Source organism: Urocitellus parryii, chromosome 3, assembly GCF_045843805.1.
Source record: "Urocitellus parryii isolate mUroPar1 chromosome 3, mUroPar1.hap1, whole genome shotgun sequence".
Classification (NCBI taxonomy): domain Eukaryota; kingdom Metazoa; phylum Chordata; class Mammalia; order Rodentia; family Sciuridae; genus Urocitellus; species Urocitellus parryii.
The window spans coordinates 152359221-152371638 of record NC_135533.1 but is presented as its reverse complement, the minus strand read 5'-3'; the positions used below and the strand labels follow the sequence as shown (position 1 = coordinate 152371638).

The following is a 12418-nucleotide window of genomic DNA, read 5'->3' as shown; positions in this document are numbered from 1 at the left end:
GTCTGACTCCACTCTGTGAGCAATGGCGAGTCACAGGTGGTCCTGGTTCCAATGGCCTGCTGGTGATGTTGTGCATGCTGTGCTGTGCTGCTGTCCTGAGGCTGGTCGTCCCGGCTGTCCCACTGGACAGACGGGAAGATGACTCCCCAGGCACACACCAACATCCAAGTCTCGCCTTCCTGTGGCCCCTGGGTCAGGTCGATGGAGAAGAAAATTGCCTCCTTTGCTCAGACTGTCACTTGCTACCTCTGACCCTCAGCCTTATTTTATAATCAATTTAGAGATAATTTTATTATTTAAAATGTATTATTTATAATTTTATTATCTCTAAAATGAGAATGACAATGACATTTTATTAGGATTGCAGTGTGTAAATTCTCAGTCCAGTTGTCCCTTGGTAGCCTCTGGGGATTGGTTCCAGGAGTCCACAGGCATGAGAATCTAAGGATGCTCAGGCCTGCATATAAAATGCCATAATATTTACATATGATTTATGCACACCATCCTGCATACTTTAAATCATCTCAAGATTACTGACAGTACCTAAGCCAGCATACGTAGGTGCTATATGGTGTCATTAAGAGAAGGATGACAAGAAAGTCTACATGTCCAGTATAGGACCAATTTTTTTCTGAATATTTTCAATTCACAGTTGGTTGAATCTGCAGATGTGGACCCACGGATACAGGGTGCCAATCACATCGGCCTGGCTGAGTCCAGGGGATAGTCAGATACTGAAGCTGCAGCCAGGGGAGGAGCCTGTGACAGAGGGCTTTGTGTCCTGGGGCCAGGTCTTGCAGAAGTACCTTGACATACCACGGGGCTACCTCCAAGTGCACCCACCATGAGTGGGGACACTCTAAATTGAAGAAGCATCCAGGGCACCTTGCCTAGTGGCCACCAAGGCTGAGCCCATCCCACTTAGCCACACAGCACTGCATGGCCATGGCCAGTGTCTCAGCATTAGTTACCATAGTTGTTTTCACGTTGAACTGCAGAGCAGGAGAAATATCCAGAAGCCCCACGGCCATCCCATGACCCTCTAAAGCAACTGCCCATCTAATTTGTTGAGGACTCTTGTCCAAGTTCCTGCTGTGGTGATCTCGGTTACCTTTTTTGACCTGTATCATTGACTCTGATCCCAAGGACATCAAGGACCCTGATGGGCTATTTCTCCTGGAAACGTTTCCAGTGCTCCAGACATGCCCTCCTTAGCTCCACATCTGCAAGTCACTGGAGGAAAAGGAATGTGTTTACAATACTTTCCTTCTGCACCACATAAGAGCTCAGGGGTGAAAGAATGAGCTTCATTTATTGGATTGAGATGGGTTGAGTCACTCTGGCCCTGGACAGGGTGCTGAGCACTCAAGGATGGCTCAGACACACCAACCCTGGGAATCTTCCCCTGGCCTGCATGTGAAGAGCCCAGTCCTTGCCTCCTGGGGTAATGGGCTCAGCTCTAGATGGATGCTAAGGGTCTGCTGGAGGAGGTGATTTGTTGGACCAAGGCATTGAAGAACACTTCACAGAGGCACGGTGCCTTGACAGGGCTCATCAAAGCACACATCGGCACTATTACTTCTTTTTTTTTTTTAATTAGTTACACATGACAGTACAATGATCTTGACATATCATACATTTGAATCAGATGAGGTATAATTTCTCATTTTTCTGAGTGTACAGGTTGCAGAATCACTTTGGTCATGCAGTCACGGATACACATACAGCCATATTAATAATAATGTATACATTATTCTGCTGTCCTTCCTTCCCCCTTCTCCTCCTCTCCCTTCCCATCATTATTTCTTAATAAGTAAAATATGCAAAGGGAAGACTTGAAACCATTCCAAAACACTTTAGAGGGGGAGACTCCTTCAAATCCATATTCTTCATCTCAGAAGCACATAGCTACTACTGATGTAAACTGACCACACAGCACTCACTTCGGGGTTCCAGGCAGGTATAGAGCTCGGAGTCCTTTGGTATCGTATGCATTGATCTCCTTTGTTGTTATTATTCTAGCTGCTCCTCCAGTCCATAGATTAAAATATCTGGAAAAAATTGCCTCTGCCCTGAACATGTACAAACATTTTTTTCTTTATTGTTATTTCCTAAACAATACAGTATTTTGCTTACCTTATTAACAAAGGCAGACTTCACCTTGTGTTAGGTATTACAAGCAATTTAGAAAGGATTGGAAACATTCAGGAGGATGTGTGTAGATAGTGCACCATTTTACATAAAGAAGTTCCGAATTTTGATGTCCACAGGTCCTGGGACAAATCCCTGGAGGATACCAAGGTATGTCTATATAATTAACTGTACAGTTACACCCCTAGAGAGATACAGAAAAGCCCTTTCATGTTTTGCTGCTTTAACAAACAGTGCCTCAGTGAAGAATATCTTTATTAAATTTCTCTGAGCTCTTGTGTGGGGACCGTGGGCTTAACTTACAGCAAACTCCCAGGGGCAGGCTGTTGGATCAAGGTATGCACTCGAGGGGTTTTGATAGACCTTTCTAGGCTGCCTTTCCAAGAGGGTGCATTTTTCAGGTGGCGCAGGAGGACTCCAAACTCGGAGGGAGGGGAAGAAGGAGCCCAGGGAGGAACAAACCCAGGTCTAGCCTGGTTAGCTGGTGTGCAGGAAACATATTGAGTCCTGTGCCCCTCCCTTATCTGCAGGGGGTGCCCAGAAATACCCCCAATGGGTGCCTGAAATCTTGGATAGCACCAAACCCTCCGTATCTTGTTTTTTCCTCTACCTGGGTTCCCATGATAAAGTTGAATTTATAAACTAGACATAGCAAGAGAGTGGCCAAACAACTTCACATCTTGAGCCAACCATTTTTCCCAGTTTGCCTGAGAAAGTTCTAGGCATAGGCAGCTTGAAACAAAAACAAAACAAATCAAAACAAGAACACATTGTTTTTTGAAATGGTCACCCATTCTCTCACCTTCCCTCAGGGGTGAGCTATTTCACTTACCTCTGAGCTTCAGGCGTCCCTCCACAGGCCACCAAATGCCACAGTCTGGCTGGATACAAATCACAAGCCACTCAAGCAGGAACAAACTTTATTTCCTAACTCCCATGAACCCCAAGCACGCGGCCTTCTCTCGGGACACACCACACAGCAACCAGAAATCCCTCCTCAGGCACTTCCCCAACCAAAGCGAACTCCCCAGGAATCCCTGGGAGAACTCCAAAGTAGCCAGCACCTGAGGCGGACAGCAGGGGTCTGATATACAATTGAATACACAGCTTAACATAACCATCATCATCTCAATGGCTCCCTGGCATCACAACCACTCCTTCTGGCAAAAATGCCATGCATCATTGACTTGGCTGTGGCTCTCAGCAAGAACTAATAAAAGGGGCTGGGGATGTGCTTAAGTGGTAGCACACCAGAAGGCCCAGGTTCCTTTGATCCTCAGCACCACATACAAACAAAGATGTTGTGTCCACCGAAAACTGAAAAATAAATGTTAGAAATTCTCTCTCTCTCTTTTTTTAAAAAAAAAGAACTAATAAAAATAGAACAGCATGACACTGGATGGTAATGGAAGCTATTTAAAACCATGCATTCTTTATTTCTGGAATCTTTCACTTAACATTTTCAAACCTGCACTTGATGGCAATTGAGGCCACAGAGAGTGGGACCACCTGGGGAGGGACGAACATCCACAATGGGAGAAGGCTGGGGCCCTGGCCAGGCCGGGGGACCTTGACCATTCTGCTGTGCCACTGAGCTGCTTCCTGGAGGCCCAAGGGCACCTCAGGGAGGCTTCAGGGAGGTGCCATGTCTGATGAGCCTTTAAGGAGGAGGGAGCTGGAGGAAAGGAGAGCCTCTTGGAGGGAGGAGGTGGGCGGGGACTGTGGTGTGTGGTGGGGTGTAAGAAAAGCCAGGAGACAGGAACTAAGGCAGAGGTCTTTCACATCTAGAATAATGAGGCTTTAAAAAGTATCTATGCTGAAATCTATGTGTACCTTGCATGTTTATGGGGTACACTATAGTTATATACATATATAGATTTTATGTACAAAGTATCATTCACAAATCAGGAAAACTGGCATTTTTATCTCTATATGCAGGGACATGGATCTTTGCTATGTGAGGGGAGACTCAGGAGTCTTCTGTTTTGAAATATTTCATAAATTGTTGGAGATGGCACTCATCCCACGTTGTTTACAGAATGCTACAACCAACTCCTCCCCTACCTGACTTTGGAACCCAGGATCCGGCCCCAATTCTCCATTCTCTCCTGGCTTCTTAGACTCTAGTGACCACTATTCTGTTTCATCTTTTATGAAGTGCGTTCTTTCATCCTCTGCCTGTGACCAGACACATGGCACCTGGCTTTCTGTGCTGGCTTCTGCTGGACATGATGTCCTCAGGTTCTGTCCATGTTGCCCCAGTTGGCAGTCAGTTTCCGTTCCTCGTTTGGCTGACGGGGACTCCGTTATGTGTACTCACTGGACTTTCTTCATGCATTTATCTGCCAAGGGACACCTTGGTTGGCCGTGCGCCTTGGCTGCTGTGGACATGCTGGGGTAAACACGGGCAGGTAGGCAGGTCTTGGTCTTGGATGGGATGGTCTCCTCTCCTTCAGATGCAGCCCTGTGCTGGAGCTCTTGGGCCACATGGTGGATCCAGGTTTTGTTTTCTGAGAACCGCCCCTCCCCCATCTGTTCTTCCTAATGGCCATACCAATTTTCATTCCCACCAACGTGTAGGCGAGATAATTCTTCTGAGAGCAATTTAGGAGATAAATGGACAAAAATAATACCTTAAGTTGCCTGATATTTTGAGACTCCTTGTCTCATTGGATTTTCTCAAAAACTTTGAAATATTACAAAAGTATCAGGTTCCTGTTTTATACAACTCCGGTGACATTGCATAATAGGCCCAGCGTGCTACGGGAGTGAGAGGAGACAGGCTGGCAGGGGCTCAGGAGATGTGACGTGGCCATTAGAAAGAATATCCAGTTCTTCAGTATGAGTAAAGGGAAGAGGATGCCAGGATTGTGCTGAGGCAGTTACCACAAGTCTTTTGGGAATTGATAAAAAATTCCTTCCCTCCAGTCAAAGGCAAAAGAAATGGTCAAGTTACTTCTCTGCAAAAGTTCCCCCAATTCCCCATTATTTCAAGAAAAGGAGCAAAGTCATTTGTGCTCTCAGGATTGTGAAAGGCACCTTGCAAATACATGTAGCCTCTCCCCACTTGCTTTACAGGGAGATTAGTGAGATTCCAGGGAAAGGAAGTAGTCACAGCCCAGTTCAGGAAAACCCCGCACAAAGGCTTGGAAGACCCTGTGTACTTGGGTGCTAGAGGTGGAAAGTGGAGTGGGGTCTGTATCTGGAAAGTTCCCTGAGCTAACAAGTTTTGGAGATAGCCACCAATCTCCTGTGGATGTAAACAATAGGTTCTGCTTCCCCAAAGCATTGGGGCCAGTGGGCTCATGTTGACCTTGCTATTGAATAGCGTCTGATTGGAGGTACAGTCTGATTGGAGGTACAGTTGCGTGGTATTAGCTCTTCAAATTAACTGTTAGTGGATGCCAAAGATAGTAGGTGTAAGAACTACCCAAGGAGATAGTTTAAACCAAAGTAAAGAGTTAGTTGATCTAAGCAGGAGCCTGTGGACAAGCACCCAGGGTGAATTAGACGCAGGTGGTATGAGGACCCTACTTTGAGAAGCACTGCTGTATTCAAAAGTCCTATTAATTGGACCCCTGCTGATTCTAATACAATGATCTGGTGGAACCTCTTGTGTAGTTAGGAAACTAACACAGACCTAAGCTCAGGACTGGGATCAATTGTGTCAGGTCTTGCCAACCTATTAGGCTGTGACTCAGACGTGTGCATCAGTTTAGTGAACATCAAGGTGTCCCGTGGTCCAGGGAAGCGAGTGAGCCTCTGAGAATCCTGGGACTGAGACGTGGAGACCAACAGGATTTCATTCAATTCGAACAGTTAGAAAATCCACCCCTACTCCTCCCAGTGCCAGATGCTAGAGGTACAGGATGGATCTGAAGTGGCGTCTAGGAGTGTTGGAAAGAGGAAGAGAGGAGGAGGAGAATGTAAGGGGAGGTGCCGTGGAGGAAGGAAGAGCAGGCATCTTCTGAGAGCTTACCCTCAAAGGTTCTCAACTGCAAGCCAACGTGCCCAATGGCTGCAGCAACCTCAATAGGTGTTCTGATCTACTTTAACTTTCCAGGGAAACAAGCCACACTTAATATCTAAAGCATACGGTGCACACAGCTAGCTCCAATTCAGCATCAATTCTATCATATCCCTTTCAATGATGTCAAGGCTCTGGTTTCTGGTAATTGCTGTAGTAAAGCACAAGGACTCCGTGAAAGTCCACGTGGGATAGGAAGAGAAGGTGACCAGGTGTGCCCAGTGGGAAATGGGGGAGCACCCAACAAGCATGCATGTCCCCACCCTAAGTGCAGGGGCCCTGTGTGTGCAGCTGTATCTGGAAAGTTCCCTGAGCTAACAACTTTTGGAGACAGTCACCAACCTCCTGTGGATATAAACCTCCAACTCAACCAGCTCCACCTCCACCAACCATGGACCAAAAATATTTGAACGACTAGTTGTGTCTGTACTGAACCTGTACAGACTTTGTGTTCTTGTCATTTCCCCCTCAACAATGCAGTCTAACAACTATGTACACAGCATTTACATTGGTTCAAGTATTGTAAGTTCTCTAGAGAGGATTTCTAAGGGAGAATGTGTCTGGGTTCTGTGCAAACACTGCTCCATTTTATTTGAGGGACTCTAAAGTCCTTGGAGTTAGGTATCCACAGGGGTCCTGGACCAATCCCTTGGGGATACTGATGGGCAACTGTAATTTATGGCTTTTTAAGAATGAAACAGAAATACTATCATCCTTTCAATTTATGAGTACTATTTTTTTCCAAAGGGCTGCTAAGTTGTTATGTCACAGATACTTATTAAATCTTTGGGAGCTAACTGCTTGGTGAATGGAGCTTTGGTTCTTTCTTCTTGCCTAAGGGCACTATGAAAAGCTACCAAGGTGCTCAGGGTGCTGGGACTGAGGAAGTCTGTGAGCTTCCAGATTACCTTGCTCTTGCAGCATTAAATTCTTTTTAATTTAATTCTTGCAGTGACACCATTGGTTGAGTGCTATTACCGACTTCATTTTAACTTAGAATAGGAAGACCTGCATCCTACAGCTAGTTACCACTGGCAGAAGAGATGAAGTTGGCTGGGTCTGGCGGAGAGTCTGTTCCTAGCCACTGTGCTTAGCCATCAGATCTGTTGCCTTCCTAATTAGCCAGGGCACCCCCAGCATTAGAAAAGCTTAGTTTTACTGTATTGCTAACAAGGCTGCATTATTCTTTCATCCTATCAAACTGCTCCGGTGTCTTATCCTCTAATTTGAAATCCCTTGATGCCTGGGCGGTGCAGCCTCTGACTCAGGCTGCTGGCTCCACTGCTGTGCTCATGGACAGGAACAGAGCCCCAAGGACCCGTGGAGGAATATGTCCTCTAAATACAGGGCAGACTCGGCCCTTTTCAGGCACCAAAGGGTATTCTTTCTGAAGAATGGGGAAAACTTGGAGAGAGTTCAGAAGGAACTCACAAACTGGAAATCAAAACACCTCACAGCATTAGCAAGCAGCTGAGCAGGCCCCTCCATGATACCCCTGGGGAGACAGGCCCGGGTGGAGACTCATCGGAGGCCAAAGAGGGAGTTGGTGGCAGAGCTGGGGTGAGATGTAGGTCCTTCCAAGTGAGCCTGGAAAGAGCCCATGGTTGCCTCCAATGGCACCTCTGCCCCAGCCAAGTTCAGGACGACCTTCAAAGTGCCCCTTTGGGTGCTGGCTCTGTTGTGCCCAAGTTCCAGGGCTGCATTTTGGAGAGACAGGAAGAATGTCCTTTATGTGAAATGCTCAGGACTAGCAGTATTTCAAGTTTTGGAATATTTGCATACACATAATGAGATATTTTGGGGGTCTACTCAAGTCTAAACATGAAATTCATTTATGTTCCATATAACCTTATCTACATCCTGAAGATGATTTCATGGAATATTTTTAGTGACCTGTGTTTGGATGGCAATCCCTTGTGAGAGGTCCATTTAGATTAGGGGTGCTAAATCTCTAGGACCCTGCCCAGCCTAATTCAGTACCCACAATTTCAAGACCAGGCAGCTGAGGTACAAATCCAAGAGCACTTACAAATTAAGGAGGAATTGAGACAGGACTGAAATCCAACCCAAACTGATGCCCTGCCCACAACGATGGTTCTACACCCTGTGCAGTGTTCTTGGCGGGTGGAGAGTATTGAGTAAAGCACTAGCTGCCTCACCGATGCCACCATTTCAGGACATTTCCAGATCCCCCTGGACTTCAACTACAAGCACATACAGGAACATTTCAGGTGCCACAGAGGGCAGGGGTAGCTCAGAGGCAGAGTGGGTGTCTAGTATGCATGAGGCCCTGGGCTCCATTCTCAGCAGCCCTGAAATCACCAACTGCCAGATCCCAGATAGGAGGTAGCCCTAGATTCTCAGTGGAAGAAATCAGCTCCCTCCTGCCCAGCCATTAGTAATTCAGGAGCTGGCAAACCTTTCCTAGAAAGGCAAGGGAGTAGATATTGCCGTCTTGACAGGGCTCTGTTGCTGCCACTACCAGACTCTTCCGTGGCAGCTCAGCAGCTGCTAGAGGCATTGTAGAAAGGAAAGGACGCGGCCACGATCGGATTAAGCTTCATTTATGCCGCAGTGTGACGCCTGCAGCCATGGTCAGTCCGATATCCAAGCACACAGCCTCTATGGTTTAGCCTCCATGTGCTTCTCAGATTGCTCTGAAGAACTTCAACACGGATGCCCTTACCCTGGTCTTCCTGATGCTTTGATAGGGTGGAGGGTGGAGGCAGGGTGATGTCCCAACCAGCCCACTCCAAAGAAGCAGGGAGCAGGCAAAGGTGCACCCCATCCTGCACACCACTCTAGGGGGCTGTGGACACCAACCCTCCTCATTTTTAAGAGTTGCATGAATTCGTCTTGGATTTCCAGAAACCAGAGAGAGAGAAAAAAACTGGTTTGCTTGAGAGCATTAGCCCAAGGATACAGAAGCAAGATTGTGTGGAATACTAAAAGGTTGGTTTTGTAGTTTTACCTTGATACCAACCTGCCCAGCTAAAGTGTTCATTTCTTACTCCCCTGGCAGCTTAGTGTAGCCATGTGGTCTTGTTTTGACCAATGGAATGAGAGTAAGTTACAAGTACTACTGCCAGGCTCTGCCCTAAAGGCCTGGGCTTCCCTGGCTTCTTTCCCTTCTTCCCGACCAGGGTGTGGTGAGAATGGACAGTCTTCTCAAACCCAAGGACAGAAGCTACACAATGAAGATGGAAACCATTTTACTGTCAGAATTGCCTACTGCAGGCTATTGTGTAAGAAGCAAAGTCCTGATGTTTCCGGGTCTGTTTGTTATAGCTGCAAAACCTATACCTCATGCTGGCTGCATAATTTGCAAGCCCCCATACAAAATGCAAATGTGGCACTTTTGCCAAACAAATTATTAAGAATTTCAAGAAAATGACAGCAGAGAACTAATCAAGTGCCCATTTTTTGCACATCTTAGGGAGATGGCTACTTTCCATTTTCTAACACCTGAAGTGCAGGGGCCTTGGCGGCAAGAGGTCACGGGGCAGGTTTTGTTAGTTTTTGAAAGATAGTGAGGCCTCCTAGCTTTCAACCTCTGGTTCCATACTTACTAGCTGTGTGAGTTTGGGCGACCCAGTTCCCTCGTCTATAAAATGCCAATAAATGTAAAAGACCCTGCCTCATGGATTGCTGTGAGGATTAAATAAAACGATCAAGACAAAGTTCTTGACAGTTGGTGAGCTCTCCATCAATGTTCCCTGTCATTACTAATGTAAAACATGACCAGCTACAGGATGAGCTGATTTTCCCAGGTTCCTGCCACTGTCATCCCATCGTCCCTGCCTTCCCCGCGCCCGTCCTGTCCCTCTCCTGGTCTTTGCTTTCCTACTTCTGCCCACTTCCCTGCCCTTGCCACAGTGTTTGACGAGGCAGGTGGGTTTTGTTTTTGTTTCTTTAATTTTTTTTTTAATTTTAAAAAATTGAGATGAAATGGTCGTATTTAACTGGGTCTAATTTATTAAAATAATTGCCTTAATGAATATTAATTACGAAATGCTCGTTTAGCTCTGTGCTCCCCTTTGCTTCACATTAGTCATTATTAAACAAGGCACGAAGCAAACTGTAATTACAGACAAAGCATTGAAGACACAAACCAATAAAAATCAAAGGTAGGAGAAGAATGCTTTGAAGAGAGCTGGGAGGAGCTGGGACTTCCTGTGTCCTGCCAAGAACCTGCAGCAGAGGCCCTGGGCGGGAGGTGGTATGGGTGAGGGCCTTGCCAAGCCTCTATCTAGACAGAGGAAATGGGAAAAGGCACAGCAGCCACCCTGTCCTGTCACTTCTTGAAGCAAGTGGAAGAAGCTGAACTCCATGCAGTTCCCCATCAGGACGTGGGCCAGTGCGGGCCACCTGGGGAGTGTGGAAAGTGGGCTCGCTGGGGGTCCTGCTTCTCCACTGACACTTGGCTGAATTCATGCACCTCAGACTGGGATCGTCCCTGGAGACAGGGTCTTTGCCCGGGCCATCAGTGAAACTGAGGACGTAGGGTGGCCTGAATTCAGTATAACTGGCATCCTCATAAAAAGTGCCACGAACAAGGTGGTTAACAGAATTTGATGGTCTCACAGTTTTGGAAGGCGGTAGTCCAAGTTCAAGGTGTGGCAGGGTTGGTTCTTCCTGAGGCCTGGAAGAGAGCGCCCCCTCCCTTCCCCAGCCTCCGGTGGCTTCTGTCAACTGCAGGTGTCCCTTGGCCTGTAGAAGCATGGCTCTTCTGTCTTCCCCTGGTATTCTTTCTGGGTGCAGCTGTGTCTAGATTTGCCCTTTTATAAGGGACACAAGGCATATTAGAGTAGAGCCCACCTTAATGTCCTGCTTAACCTGATTGCCTGGTGTATGCAGATAAGGTCACATCCTGATGTAATGTTAGGCCTTTAGCATGTGAACTTTGGGGACAGGTAGTGGGCCCCCTTTCTACCATCACAGTGGCCTTGACAAGGATCTTCTCTTCTCTGAACTCAGTTCACCCATCTGCAAAATGAGATGTCGTATTAGGTAAACTCCAAGGGCTTCGGCCCCAGTGCCCTATGGGAGCCAAACAAATCCCAGCCCCCAGCAGGACGGGGGTACTGTACTTGCTGCAGGATTAGACTAGGCAGGTTTTCTTTTTTTAATTAAAAAAAATTGAGATGAAATGTTTATATTTAACTGAGTCTAATTTATTAAAGTAATTGCCTTAATGAATACTAATTACAAAATGCCCCCGAGACTGCAGAGACAGAGGCCACCACTCAGCTTACAGCAGCAATGCCACCAAGAGCTGCCTGTCGAGGGGGAAGTGCCCTTCCCTGGCATTTCCAGGCTTTGTTTGGGGGTACCCCGTCTCTCTCCAACCTCTGTGTTTGAGGACTCTGCCATCCTGGGTAGATGGAACCAGGTTCTGGGTCTAGTCACTTGGAACCAGTCACTAGGGTGACCCAAGGCTGAACCAGAGCCACTGGGAAGTGGCATTAGTCATCTACATTTCCATCCTGGACCTCCATCAATCCATGCAGGCACAAGCATTCACACTCTGTGCTCAGCTGCATCCAGGGGAGCTGGAGTCCTTGGGGGAGGCTGGCAACCCCTTGATGCACGTGGTCCCCTGTGTGGATTCCCAGCAGAGTGTCCTGGCTCCATCTGAGATTGTACCTCAGGCCCCCAAACAGCAGCGACGACATGGCCGAGAGGGCTCCAGGAGCGCTGGCCAGGCGGCACCTCCGACTGATGTTTGCAGGTGAGGAATTGAGCAGCTCTGAGGATGCGGGTGCATCTTTATTTGGTGTAACCAGAGCAGGAGGGTGTGCAGGGCAACTGGGGCTACACATTCAAGTCTGGAGTTTCCTGGATGTAACAGTAATACGGAGTTGCTGGGGGGTGAGGGACACATTCTGTGACTACACGCACCAACAACTAGGCCAGGTCATTGGTTAAGGTCACTTCAGGGTCAAGGCCACCATCTTTGGTCTGCCCATCTCCATCCAAGTCTACCTGTGCTGTTCTTTCCCCTGCCTCATTGATTGCCACTACCAGCTGCACCTACCCTAGGGTACTGGCAGCTCTGATTGTAGCATCGAAAGTCCCACATGTAGCCACCCCGAATATTGAGCAAACTGGGACGATTGGTCAGTTCACCCCAACCCCTCCTGGCCACAACTCCAAACACACATGCACTTAAACCCAAGATAAAAGTACAAATCCAAAATAGCTCCTGCAGCTTCTAAAATGAGCTGCCCTACCTCTGCC

The 12418-nt window shown here is 47.4% G+C and overlaps 1 pseudogene; it reads right to left on the bottom strand.

Moving 5' to 3' along the window:
• Positions 1 to 11853, bottom strand: part of LOC144253786 (carnosine N-methyltransferase-like) — a 39836-nt pseudogene extending 27983 nt beyond the window's left edge.
• Between the last annotated feature and the right edge of the window lie 565 nt (positions 11854 to 12418).